Source organism: Tachyglossus aculeatus, chromosome 24, assembly GCF_015852505.1.
Source record: "Tachyglossus aculeatus isolate mTacAcu1 chromosome 24, mTacAcu1.pri, whole genome shotgun sequence".
Taxonomy (NCBI): domain Eukaryota; kingdom Metazoa; phylum Chordata; class Mammalia; order Monotremata; family Tachyglossidae; genus Tachyglossus; species Tachyglossus aculeatus.
In genome coordinates this window covers 11406681-11419790 of record NC_052089.1, presented here as the reverse complement: position 1 = coordinate 11419790, position 13110 = coordinate 11406681, and the positions used below count along the sequence as shown (strand labels likewise).

General features: G+C 45.4%; 1 protein-coding gene across 1 annotated transcript in view; it reads left to right on the top strand.

Moving 5' to 3' along the window:
* Positions 1-1392: 1392 nt before the first annotated feature.
* The window catches only part of TMEM45A (transmembrane protein 45A), a 36191-nt gene continuing 24473 nt past the window's right edge, over positions 1393-13110 (top strand). The window contains exon 1 of the mRNA XM_038766256.1: positions 1393-1513. The gene's annotated coding sequence lies outside the window, so the exon portion shown is untranslated. The remainder of the gene's footprint in view (positions 1514-13110) is intronic.

The window sequence follows — 13110 nt, the reverse complement described above, 5'->3', positions numbered from 1 at the left end:
TAGAACGGTGCTTGGCACATAGTAAGCGCTTAATAAATGTCATCATCATCATTATTATTATTCTCTGTGCCTCAGTTCCCTCCTTATTCTCTGTGCCTCAGTTCCCTCAGCTGTCAAATGGGGATGAAGACTGTGAGCCCCCTGTGGGACAACCTTGGATCCCCACCCGCCCAGCGCTTAGAACGTTGCTTGGCACATAGTAAGCAATTAATAAATGGCATTATTATTGTAATTATTATTAATAAGTGGGCAGGGATAGAAGGCGTCCCCACGGGCCGCCATCGCGCCCGGGCCTCGCCTTCCCCTCAGTGCCACATCACGGCCCGCGCTGCAGCGCCCCCGCGCCCCCGCTAGGGGGCGGCGGGGGGCGGGGCCGGGAGGGATGACGGACAGGGAGGCGGACCAATCAGCGCGCAGAGCGCAGCGGCGTCCGCCAATGAGATTGGGCCGCTGCCAGGCCCCGCGGAGCCCCAGCTGGACCAGCTGTGGGCCTGCTCCGCCCTGCTGCTGTTGCTGCTGCTGCTGCTGCAGCTGCAGCTGCATCCCAAGGAAATCCATTGCATTTCTCTCCTTTTGATCCTTTTCTTTTCCTCCTTCAAGTCCCCGAGACTCCAGGCGGCAAACTTGGCCTCGGCATCAAACCCACTCGACCGCAGAGCAACAAGTAACAACCAGAGTGGCAACCAAGTTGCAACTCCAGACTTCTGCTTTGAATGTGCCAAAGTGCCCCAAAGACAACGGTGCCTAGGATCAGAGGTGGGTAATAAAAATAATAATAATAATAATAATGGCATTTGTTCTCAGCATCAAACCCATTTGACTCCCAGGGGCTCCCAGAGCAACAAGTAACAACCAGAGTGGCAACCAAGTTGCAACTCCAGACTTCTGCTTTGAATGTACCAAAGTGCCCCAAAGACAGTGGTGACTAGGAGCAGAGGGGGGTAAAGTGTTTATTATTATTATTAATAATAATAATAATAATGGCATTTGTTCTCAGCATCAAACTCATTTGACTCCCAGGGGCTCCCGGAGCAACAAGTAACAACCAGAGTGGCAACCAAGTTGCAACTCCAGACGTCTGCTTTGAATGTGCCAAAGTGCCCCAAAGACAGCGGTGACTCGGGGCAGAGGTGGGAAAAGTGTTTAATAATAATGCTAATAATAATAATAATGGCGTTTGTTCTCAGCATCAAACCCATTTGACTCCCAGGGGCTCCCGGAGCAACAAGTAATAACCAGAGTGGCAACCAAATTGCAGCTCCAGACTTCTGCTTTGAATGTGCCAAAGTGCCCCAAAGACAGCGGTGACTAGGGGCAGAGGTGGGAAAAGTGTTTCATAATAATGATAATAATAGTAATAATAATGGCATTTGTTCTCAGCATCAAACCCATTTGACTCCCATGGGCTCCCGGAGCAACAAGTAACAACCAGAGTGGCAACCAAGTTGCAACTCCAGACTTCTGCTTTGAATGTGCCAAAGTGCCCCAAAGACAGCGGTGCCTAGGAGCAGAGGTGGGTAAAGTGTTTATTATTAATAATAATAATGGCATTTGTTCTCAGCATCAAACCCATTTTTAGACTGTGAGCCCACTGTTGGGTAGGGACCATCTCTATATGTTGCCAACTTGTACTTCCCCAGCGCTTAGTCCAGTGCTCTGCACACAGTAAGCGCTCAATAAATACGATGGAATGAATGAATATTTATTCTATTTATTTTATTTTGTTAATATGTTTTGTTTTGTTGTCTGTCTCCCCCTTCTAGACTGTGAGCCCGCTGTTGGGTAGGGACCGTCTCTAGATGTTGCCAACCTGTACTTCCCAAACGCTTAGTCCAGTGCTCTGCACACAGTAAGCGCTCAATAACTACGATTGAATGAATTCATGAATGTTGGGTAGGGACAGTCTCTAGATGTTGCCAACTTGGACTTCCCAAGCGCTTAGTCCAGTGCTCTGCACACAGTAAGTGCTCAATAAATATGATTGAATGAATGAATGAATAGACTGTGAGCCCGTTGTTGGGTAAGGACAGTCTCTATATGTTGCCAACTTGTAATAATAATCATAATGATGGCATTTCTTAAGCGCTTACTAGGTGCAAAGCACTGTTGTAAGCACTGGGGAGGTTACAAGGTGATCAGGTTGTCCCACAGGGGGCTCGCAATCTTCATCCCCATTTGACAGATGAGGTAACTGAGGCCCAGAGAACAATAATAATAATAATAATAATAATGGCATTTATTGAGCGCTTAGTAGGTGCAAAGCACTGTTCTAAGTGCTGGGGAGGTTACAAGGTGATCAGGTTGTCCCACAGGGGGCTCACAGTCTTCATCCGCATTTTACAGATGAGGGAACTGAGGCACAGAGAAGTCAAGTGATTTGCCCAAAGTCACACAGCTAATTGGCGAAGCCAGGATTTGAACCCATGACCTCCGACTCCAATGCCCGGGCTCTTTTCCACTGAACCACGCTGCTTCTCTGCTTCTCTTGTACTTCCCAAGCGCTTAATACAGTGCTCTGCACAAAGTAAGTGCTCCATAAATACGATTGAATGAATGAATTTTGCTGTTTTGTACACTCCCAAACAATTAGTACAGTGCCCTGCACACAGCAAGCGCTCAATAAATACCATTTATTGATGGAATCGTTCCCTGTATTGATCTACCTTAGTTCAACCCTCTGTCCGTCAAAGCCCTGAGGGCTGAGTGGCTGAAAAAAACAAAAACAAAATTTCTGCAAGTAGCAACTTTTTATCTGCAACCTGCATACGGTCCTAGCTCCGTCTGCTTGGCAAAAACCCATTTAGGCCCTTCATTTCACCCCTCCCTGCCCCCAGAACTTATGTTCCTATCTGTGGAGAAGCAGCGTGGCCCAATGGAAAGAGCCTGGGCTTTGGAGTCAGAGGTCACGGGTTCAAATGCCGCCTCTGCCAATTGTCAGCTGTGGGACTTTGGACAAGTCACTTCACTTCTCTGGGCCTCCGTGACCTCATCTGTAAAATGGGGATGAAGACTGCGAGCCCTCCGTGGGACAACCTGATCACCTTGTAACCTCCCCAGTGCTTAGAACAGTGCTTTGCGCATAGTAAGCGCTTAATAAATGCCATCATTATTATGGGTGGCGGAAAAAAACAAAAATAAAACTTCTGCAAGTAGCAACTCTTTATCTGCAACCTCCATACCGTCCTAGTTCAGTCTGCTTGGCAAAAACCCATTTAGGCCTTTCGTCTTTTCACCCCTCCCTGACCCACAGCACTTGTGTTCACATCTGTAATTTTATTTATTTATACCGCCTCTCCCCCTCTAGACTATAAGCTCGTGGTGGGCAGGAAATGTGACTGTTATGCTGCTATATTGTCCACTCCCAGGCGCTCAGTACAGCGCTCTGCACACAGCAAGTGCTTAATAAATACAATTAACTGCCTTTTTCTAAATGTTTGGTGGCAAGGGGCAAGAATTGTATTAGCATCCCCATGACAATAATCTAACTGGAAGTTGTCCCACTTCTCCCTTGTTTTCTCTCACTGAGAGAAGAGGGGTTCATTTTTGGACTCAGGGTGTCATCCGCTACACTATAAGCTCGTTGTGAACAGAGAATGTGTCTATTATAATAATAATAATAATAATGATGGCATTTGTTAAGCGCTTACTATGTGCAAAGCACTGTTCTAAGCGCTGGGGAGGAAACAAGGTGATGAGGTTGTCCCACGTGGGGCTCACAGTCTTCATCCCCATTTTCCAGATGAGGGAACTGAGGCCCAGAGAAGTGAAGTGACTTGCCCAAGGTCACACAGCTGACAAGTGGTGGAGCCGGAATTCGAACCCATGACCTCTGACTCCCAAGCCCGGGTTCTTTCCACTGAGCCACGCTGCTTCTCTATACTCTTCCAAGTCCCTACAGTAAAGCACTCAGATACAATTGATTGATTTTCATTTCCCTACCCATTCTTTCACAGATGCCCAAGGCCTTTCCCGCTTTGTAGGGGGTTTTTTATTTGTTTTATTTACAACGACGTGTTGATGCCACATAAGAGTGATTAGTGTTAAAAATATAATCTTGGATTCGCTGAATAATAGTCGGTCATAGCAATTGATGTGGGGAACATCAGTTGGGGCTCAAAGACCTTAAATCCCAAGTTTGGAAAAAGCAGTGGAAGATAACACTCCCATTGAAATGAGCCCAAAGCATGCAAGATTGTCCCTTTTTTCAGACAAACCTTAGTTTCCTAAACCTTTACTAGGCTAGGGCATCTATCCCCATTCAATCTTTGATTTCAGTGTTTATATATGTTTGTACATATTTATTCCTCTATTTATTTTACTTGTACATATCTATTCTATTTATTTTGTTTTGTTAATATGTTTGGTTTTGTTCTCTGTCTCCCCCTTCTATAATATAATAATAATAATGATAATGGCATTTGTTAAGCGCTTACTATGTGCAGAGCACTGTTCTAAGCACTGGGGGGGATACAAGGTGATTAAATCGTCCCACGTAGGGCTCACAGTCTTATCCCCATTTTCCAGATGAGGTAACTGAGGCTCAGAGAAGTGAAGTGACTTGCCTAAGGTCACACAGCAGACATGTGGCGGAGCCGGGATTCGAACCCATGACCTCTGACTCCAAAGCCCGGGCTCTTTTCCACTGAACCACGCTGCTTCTAGACTGTGAGCCCACTGTTGGGTAGGGACTGTCTCTATATGTTGCCAACTTGTACTTCCCAAGCGCTTAGTACAGTGCTCTACACACAGTAAGCGCTCAATAAATACTATTGATTGATTGATAAAGAAGTAATGGGAACTTTGTTCTCTTCTTTGGTTTTTAATTTTAAGAGTAATGGGACTAAGATGAAGCAGCCTAGTGGTCCTGGGAGTCAGAGGACTTGGGTTCTAATCCTGCCTCCACTACTTGTCTGCTCTGTGACCTTGGACAAGTAATTTAACTTCAGTGTACCTCAGTTTGCTCATCTGTAAAATGGGGATGAAATCCCTGTTCTCTTTCATTTTTAAGATGAACACCATGTGAGACAAGGACTGTGTCTGATTACCTCGTGTCTACCCCATTGCTTAGCACATAGTAAGCACTTCATACCACACAGAAAAGAAAATGGAGAGCAATGACTCAAAGATAAACTCCTCCTTTGAAATGTTTAACTTTTTACACTTTGTCCAAATAATGTGGATTTCTTTGAAGGATCTGGATTGCTATGTTGGGAAAAATTGGCCAGTTTTACAGTTATGCAAGTGATCTGTACATGACTGCAAAATTCGCCAATTTTACCCTTCTCTTTGTGTTGGGGGGGGCCCCTCTGATTGTTAAATTATTACAAATTGTTCTCTCCGAAGTGCGTAGTACTGTGTTCTGCACACAGTAAGCATTCGAAAATAAAATTACAACAAATTCAGTTGTTGCTTGTAAAATGACATTAGGCTCTATGAAGACCCAATCCTCGAACTGAACTCTGGCAATTTATCCCCTACAGTAAAGACACCCGCAAAGAAAATATCCAGCAGTGACTATCCGCCTTGATAAATAATAATAATCCTGGTATTTGTTAAATATAGTAGTTTTTCTGAGGAATAGGCGAGAGAGCGAGCGAGAGAGAAGATTCATTCAATCATATTTATTGAGTGCTTACTGTGTGCAGAGCGCTGTACTAAGTGCTTGGGAAGTACAAGTTGGCAACATATAGAGGTGGTCCCTACCCAACAGTGGGCTCACAGTCTAGAAGATAATAATAATAATATATAATAATAGTGGTATTAATTAATCAATCATATTTATTGAGCGCTTACTGTGTGCAGAGCACTGTACTAAGCACTTGAGAAGTACAAGTTGGCAACATATAGAGACGGTCCCTACCCAACGGTGGGCTCACAGTCTAGAAGATAATAATAATAATATTAATATTAAGATAATAATAATAGTGGTATTAATCAATCAATTGTATTTATTGAGTGCTTACTGTGTGCAGAGCACTGTACTAAGTGCTTGGGAAGTGCAAGTTGGCAACATATACAGACGGTCCCTACCCAACAGTGGGCTCACAGTCTGGAAGGGGGAGACAGACAACAAACCAAAACAAGTGGACAGGTGTCAAGACATCAGAACAAATAGAACTAAAGCTAAATGCACATCATTAACAAAACAAATAGAATAGTAAATATGTACAAGTAAAATAAATAGAGTAATAAATCTGTACAAACATAGATACAGGTGCTGTGGGGAGGGGAAGGAGGTAGGGCCAGGGGGATGGGGAAGAGGAGAGGAAAAAGGGGGCTCAGCCTGGGAAGGCCTCTTGGAGGAGGTGAGCTCTCAGTAGGGCTTTGTACTAAGTGCTGAGGTAGACACAAGCTAATCAGGTTGGGCACAGTCCCCATCCCACATAGGCTCACAGTCTTAACGTCCATTTACAGATAGGTGACCGAGGCGCAGAGAAGTGAAGTGACTTGTCCAAGGCCACACAGAGAAGTTAAGTGACTTGCCCAAGGTCTGCAGACCTTGCTCAGAGTTCAAGCGGGACTAGAAGGCTTTCTCTCCATTTAAATTGATACCATCCCAGTACAACCTTGTCCTAATTACGTAAACTCGGGCCCAAGCTGCTCGAGAAATCCTTGAAAACCTGGGTTTAACTTGGTGGCCCATCAGAAACACCTCTGCCTTAGTTAACCCCCACTAGCCTTCTCTTTTTATCTCAACTGTAGCTCAGATAGAGAAATAACTTACCACTCGCAAAGGAGCAAGCTTTAAGTCTCTCCAACCAGGACTCAAGTCTCTCCAAACAGGACTCAATCTCATTCCCAGGTCCCAGTGAAAGAACCTTCTCCCCTAACAGAGCTTCTTAACTTACTGGCCCAAGAACCACCCCCTCCGCAGATGATTCCTAACACCCTGGAAGGGGGCAAGATAGGATTGTGCCAGTCTAGTGACCACTTGTGACTTTTCTAACTGACCTAGCTCTGCCTATGCCTCTGTTCCCTTCTCAGCCGGCCTTTTCTCCCAATAACCAGTTGTTATTCTCCAGTTTTCCTACAAGAACCAGTTCAGTTATTCTCCAATTTTCCTACAAGAACCAGTTCAGTTATTCTCCAATTTTCCTAAAAGCTCCAGAGTCTCTGGGCGGAACCTTCCTGCTTTCTTAGCTCCTTCCTTTCTCCTTCTTCCTCCCCTCTACTCTTCCTCTTGCTTGCCTTCCTGTGGTTCTTGCTCCTGCCTTTCTCCCGGGCTCAGCCGTCCCAGCCAGTCACCACCAGGAGTTGTTCCTGAACCAAACAAAGCTCGCAGGAGTAACACACACGGAGACAATTTTTCATTATATATGTGTACGTGGAGCAAACGAGTCCTTTTTTCTTTACTGACACGGAGGTTAACTAGTGGAGTCTAGTAATGACTTTAATTCCCTCATTTCCACAATTAGCTAATAAGCAATAGTGGCCTGAGCCTTGTAGTTGTCTCTCTGTGTCTCAGGAGAAGGCTAGCCATTTCCTAGCAGCCAACCTGGGATAGTAGGAATAGCATTTTTTATGTGCATACTTTGTGCAGAGCCCTATAATAATAATGATGATGATGGCATTTATTAAGCACTTACTATGTGCAATGCACTGTTCTAAGCTCTGGGGAGGTTACAAGGTGATCAGGTTCTCCGGGGCGGGGGGGGGGGGCAGGGGCTCACAGTCTTAATCCCCATCTTACAGATGAGGGAACTGAGGCACAGAAAAGTTAAGTGACTTGCCCAAAGTCACCCAGCTGACAATTGGCAGAGCCGGGATTTGAACCCATGAACTCTGACTCCAAAGCCCGGGCTCTTTCCACTGAGCCACGCTCCTTCTCTATACTAAGCCCTAGGAAAGAATTAAGAGTTGGAACCCGTTCCTTGAGTTCCCAGGTTGCCTCAGGCTTTGGCTACTTCTCTGATTTCCCTGAGCTGTCATTCCCCTTTGTATTTTGATTTTTCCAAGTACATTGCTCTCCTGGTACACAGGAATACGAGGAGGATGCTATGTCTGTGAAAGAATGAGAAACTACCCTGCTTGTTTTCTCTTGAGAATCACGTAAGTCGGTTTCCTCATCTGCAAAATGGGGACTCAATACCTCTTCTCCCTCTTACTTTGACTTTTGAACCCCAAGTGAGACCTGATTATCTTGTATCTACCCCACTGTTTAGTTCAGTGCTTGGCTCATAGTAAACACCTAATAAATACCACCATTATCATTATCATTATTATTTCCCTAAGGCCAATAGCAACCAAGTGTACTGATTTATTAGGGGGGAGTTTGAAGGGGAGACAATATATCTAAGGTAATGCTGAGTCTGGGGGGGTGAATGAGGGAGGAAATGTGTTTCCCTGTCTATTCCTTTGGGGAGCAAGGAAACCTTTTCAGGGTGTAAAAACCCCTCTTTCTCTTGCTCAAAAGGGGTTCCTGTCCTCTGGAAAAGGAACATGTCTACCAACTCTACTGTCTTGTACTCCCTCGAGTGCTAAGGACAATGCTTTGCACACGGTAGGGCTCAATAAATACCACTGATTGAAAAACCCAGTCCACTGTCTCAATCCCTGAATTGAACTTGGAACTTTCCACTGCAAGCTGGATCTGATTCTTCTGTCACTTCTTTGTAATAATTATAATGGCATTTGTTAAGCACTTACTCTGTGCAAAGCACTGTTCTAAGCTCTGGGGGGGATACAAGGTGATCAGATTGTCCCACGAGGGGCTCCTCACAGTCTTAATCCCCATTTTACAGATGAGGTAACTGAGGCCCAGAGAAGTTAAGTGACTTGCCCAAAGTCACACAGCTGATAAGTGGCAGAGCCGGAATTAGAACCCATGACCTCTGGCTCCCAAGCCCGGACTCTTTCCACGGAGCCACGCTGCTTCTCTACTTGTAGTCCATTCTCTGCTTGTAGGCCATTCAGTAGTTTTAAGAAAATAACAATGACACTTCTGTCAATAGGGGAAGCCCCAACTGTACATTAGTGCTTGAAAAAGGTTGTTTCAAGGAGACAAGTATCTGGGAAAAAAGGCGGTTGGAGGAAGTTTTTAAAGTCCTGCTATTTTCTGGCCTCCTCCAAACTGTGTTCCCCACTAGCCCCTGTCCCCAACCAGCTCCAGTTTTCTAGATCAACATGATTGAGATATCTTAAGGAATCTTATTTTTCTCCCAACTTTCTTCTTCCTCCTCCCCCAAGAAGAACCTAAAGTCCATTTAGGACTATTTTTTTTAAGCAGGGCCAGGGAGAGCTGGGAAAGCAGTGCTAATAAGAGACCTAGAAATACTCAGATTTGAGTTCTCCCCTTGGGAGAGCATTCAGAGGTGGGTAAAGAAATGACTGCCCCCATTCTGAAAAGGTACCATCCTAATTCGTCAAGTAGAGTTAACATTTAATTTTCATGATGCTTCGTTTTCCTTGACTCCCCTCTCACCTTCGAGGCGTGCTCCAAACCTGCTGATAACTTCTGGGTGTTTGGATGAATCAGCTGCTTAAGATTTCTTTGGTTCTTTCTGATGTCATTGAAAAATAATTTCGTAAAGTCTACAGTAGGGTGGCGTGGCCCAACCTGAAATTCTCCCAGCAAGCCTCTGATCTGTCAGGTCTTATTTCTTGTGCAAAAAGGCAGTTTGGGCCGGGGGAGGCTGGCTAAATGCACAGTTGCCGAGGGCCCCTTCCACCCGTAACTAGTTGAGTCACCTCTCTTCTCGCAAGGAAAAACCAAGTCGTCACGTGTGGGCTTGAGGGGACAACTGAGTTCTGAGTCATGGTCCTTGGGTGGACTCAACTAGATCTTCTCCCCCTGGCAGGGGCGGTGCTTTCTTGTCCTCCAGGAGCCAAGCTAGTCAAATGCCAGGGTTTGCACGTCTCGGGACTATAATCATTGACATCACTAGCCAGGTGATGTCATTTGAATAAGGCCAGGTAGTAGGTGTTGGCCATTGGAGTGGAGTACTACACCCAGAGAGAACGATGTGAGTGGGAGGCGGGCAAGACGTTTCCTCCACGCTGTTGCAAGGGTGATGCTTTGGCAATTTCCCCATTGTTCCAGAAGATCTAGCACCTGCTTCAATGCACATCCTGTGGCCGGCGACTTGAGTGAACTTTCAATTGAGTGACCAGGCTCCCGGGGGAAGTTGGGAGGCCAGTGGGGCAGGTGAGTCTCCATCTCGCGTTGGCTCGCTCTCCGGCCAGATTGAGAGGCCCCGATGTCTTAGGGGCAGCCGGTTGACTCTACCGTGTTAGAAGGTTTTAGTTTTGGAAGAGGTGGACGTCGAGGGTTCCCGCCTTCACCCTCTCACTCCGGTTCCTGTCTCCACGCGGCTTACTTTTTGCTCGTATTGAAGTCAAGGGGAGAACGAGACCTCAGGTTCTGGGGTTAATTCATTCATGTTTCTCAGGGGTGGTTTCTGCTGTCTCCCTTGCTCCTGTTGACTTGTGGGGGAATTGATAGGAAATGGAGTTGGGTGGTCGAAGAAGGAATGGGCAGATGTGGGTTTCTGCAGCACTAAGGACAGCCTTCGGTTGGTGTTGGGAAATCCATGTTAACGTGGAAACGTTGCTGCTCCTACCCATGTCTGTCAGGACACTGAAACAGACTCTCTCCTTTCTTTTTCTTCCTGCCTGTGGCCAACGGAGACAGCCCAGCGCAAGCTAGTGATAGTAATCGCATTTATTGACTGCTTACTGTGTGCAGAGCACTGTACTAAGCGCTGGGAGGAAATACCCAGGTGGGAATTAGAGGTGATTGCAACCTCAGTGAAAATAGAGCCGGACATTTTAGAAACGACAGGATCCCTCCTCCCCCAGTTAAAAGCGAAGGGAGCCTTTTCTCTCAGTGGCCATCCCTAGATGCCAGATCCTTCCAAAAATGGGATTTAGCAATTCTGGATTTGGAATTCTGGATTCTCAGTCCCGCGAGCTTCTCTCTGGTATTGAGGCCAGGCTTGGGAGAAGTGTGTGGTTTTTGTTAAGTACTTGCTACATGTCAGACATACAGTATATGAGCCCCAATTGGGCCAGGGACTGTATCTGACCTGATTATCTGGTATCAACCCTAGTATTGAGTATGCAGTACTACTATCACGTATACCCATCTTTGGTGACTTTCTGGTGATGACAGTCATTCATTGTCAATCAGTCAATCGTATTTATTGAGTGCTTACTGTGTGCAGAGCACTGTACTAAGTGCTTGGGAAGTACAAGTTTGCAACATATAGAGACAGTCCCTACCCAACAGTGGGCTCACAGTCTAAAAGGGGGAGACAGAGAACAAAACCAAGCATACTAACAAAATAAAATAGAATAGATATGTACAAGTAAAATAAATAAATAGAGTAATAAATATGTACAAACATATATACATATATACAGGTGCTGTGGGGAAGGGAAGGAGGTAAGATGGGGGGATGGAGAGGGGAGGGGATGCACTTGGAAGAGTATAATGCAACAATAAACAGACACATTCCCTGCCCACAATGCACTTAGAGTCTAGAGGACTGTAAGTGCTTAGCAAATAGAGCTATTATTATTATTATTTAACATGCTGGTGCCTGTTAATGAAAAATGATGACCGGAATTTTTCAGTTTGTTTCTGCACGGTGGTTAAGGGGAGCAACAACATTCTTCCCGTTCTTCCCTGAGGAATAGGGTTTAGCTTTGTAAAATGAGGAGTTTGCCCTCTCCGGAGGTTGCCTGTTGTCTCTCAGGGAACTAGAGGATTAGGAAAAGGAATGGAAGGAGGCAATTTGGGCGCTGTTTGCCAAAGGTGGCGTGGAGCACAGAACTCTAGTTGTCCAGCAATGTGGAGTTCTGGCTGCAGGTTCTCTTCTGGAGTGTATCTACATGGAAGTAAAAGTCAGCTCTCTATCCTTCACTTGAATTTGGGATTGATTTGAATTGATTGATTGAATTGATTGATTTGAGTTTGGGAAGAACACATGGACTGAAGGTGGAATAGACTTATTCAAGTTGCCTTTTCTCTCTTCCTTACTCTTAAAACAGGCTTTATTTTTTTTTTGTATGTTTTCTTTGCATATACTTGAGAGCAGAGGTATGTGCCTGTATTTGTATTGGGGGAAAAAGAATAAACATACAAGGGTAAACTTAGAGAAAACATGTTGCGGAGGCTAGAAACCCCCGCACCCCTATATTTAAGGCAGGTATGAACCTAGGGAGGATGATGAGAACACACTCCATGGGAATTTGTGATACTGTAATGCAGAAGAAAGGGGTAGAGGGCATTCATTATTCATCCATTCAATCATTTTTGAGTGCTTACTGTGTGCAGAGCACTGTAGTAAGTGCTTCTAATGCAGAAGGAAGGGGTAGAGGGCATTCATTATTCATCCATTCAATCATTTTTGAGTGCTTACTGTGTGCAGAGCACCGTAGTAAGTGCTTGGGGAAGCACAATAAAACAATAAATACATTCCCTGCCCACAGCAAGCTTACAGACTAGAGGGGGAGACAGACATTCAATATTCATAAATTAATTACAGATATGAATGTAAGTGCTGTGGGGCTGGGAGGGTGGATGAATCAAGTGAGCAAATCAGATAGACACAGAGGGGAATGGGAGGACAGGTGTGAGAAGCAGCGTGGCTCAGTGGAAAGAGGCCGGGCTTGGGAGTCAGAGGTCATGGGTTCTAATCCCGGCTCCGCCACTTATCGGCTGAGTGACTTTGGGCAAGTCACTTAACGTCTCTGCGCCTCAGTTACCTCATCTGCAAAATGGGGATTAAGATTGTGAGCCCCACATGGGACAACCTGATTACCTTGTATCTACTCCAGTGCTTAGAACAGTGCTTGGCTAGCTTGGCGGATGCGTTGAGGGAGGACGATTAGAATGAAAGCTCCTTGTGGGCAGGGAGTGTGTCTGTTTATTTTTATATTATACTCTCCCAAGCACTTAGTACAGTGCTGTGCACACAATAAGCGCCCAATCAATGTCGTTGATTGATTGATTGGAGCAGAGAGCTTTTCCAAGAGGGGAATCACATCCTATGCATTTGATGGCAGTTTGAGTAGTTTGGTATTATTGGTTTTAGAACCTTCAGCAAGTGTATCTGGGGGGGAGGCATCACCATCATCATCATCATCATCATCAATCATATTTATTGA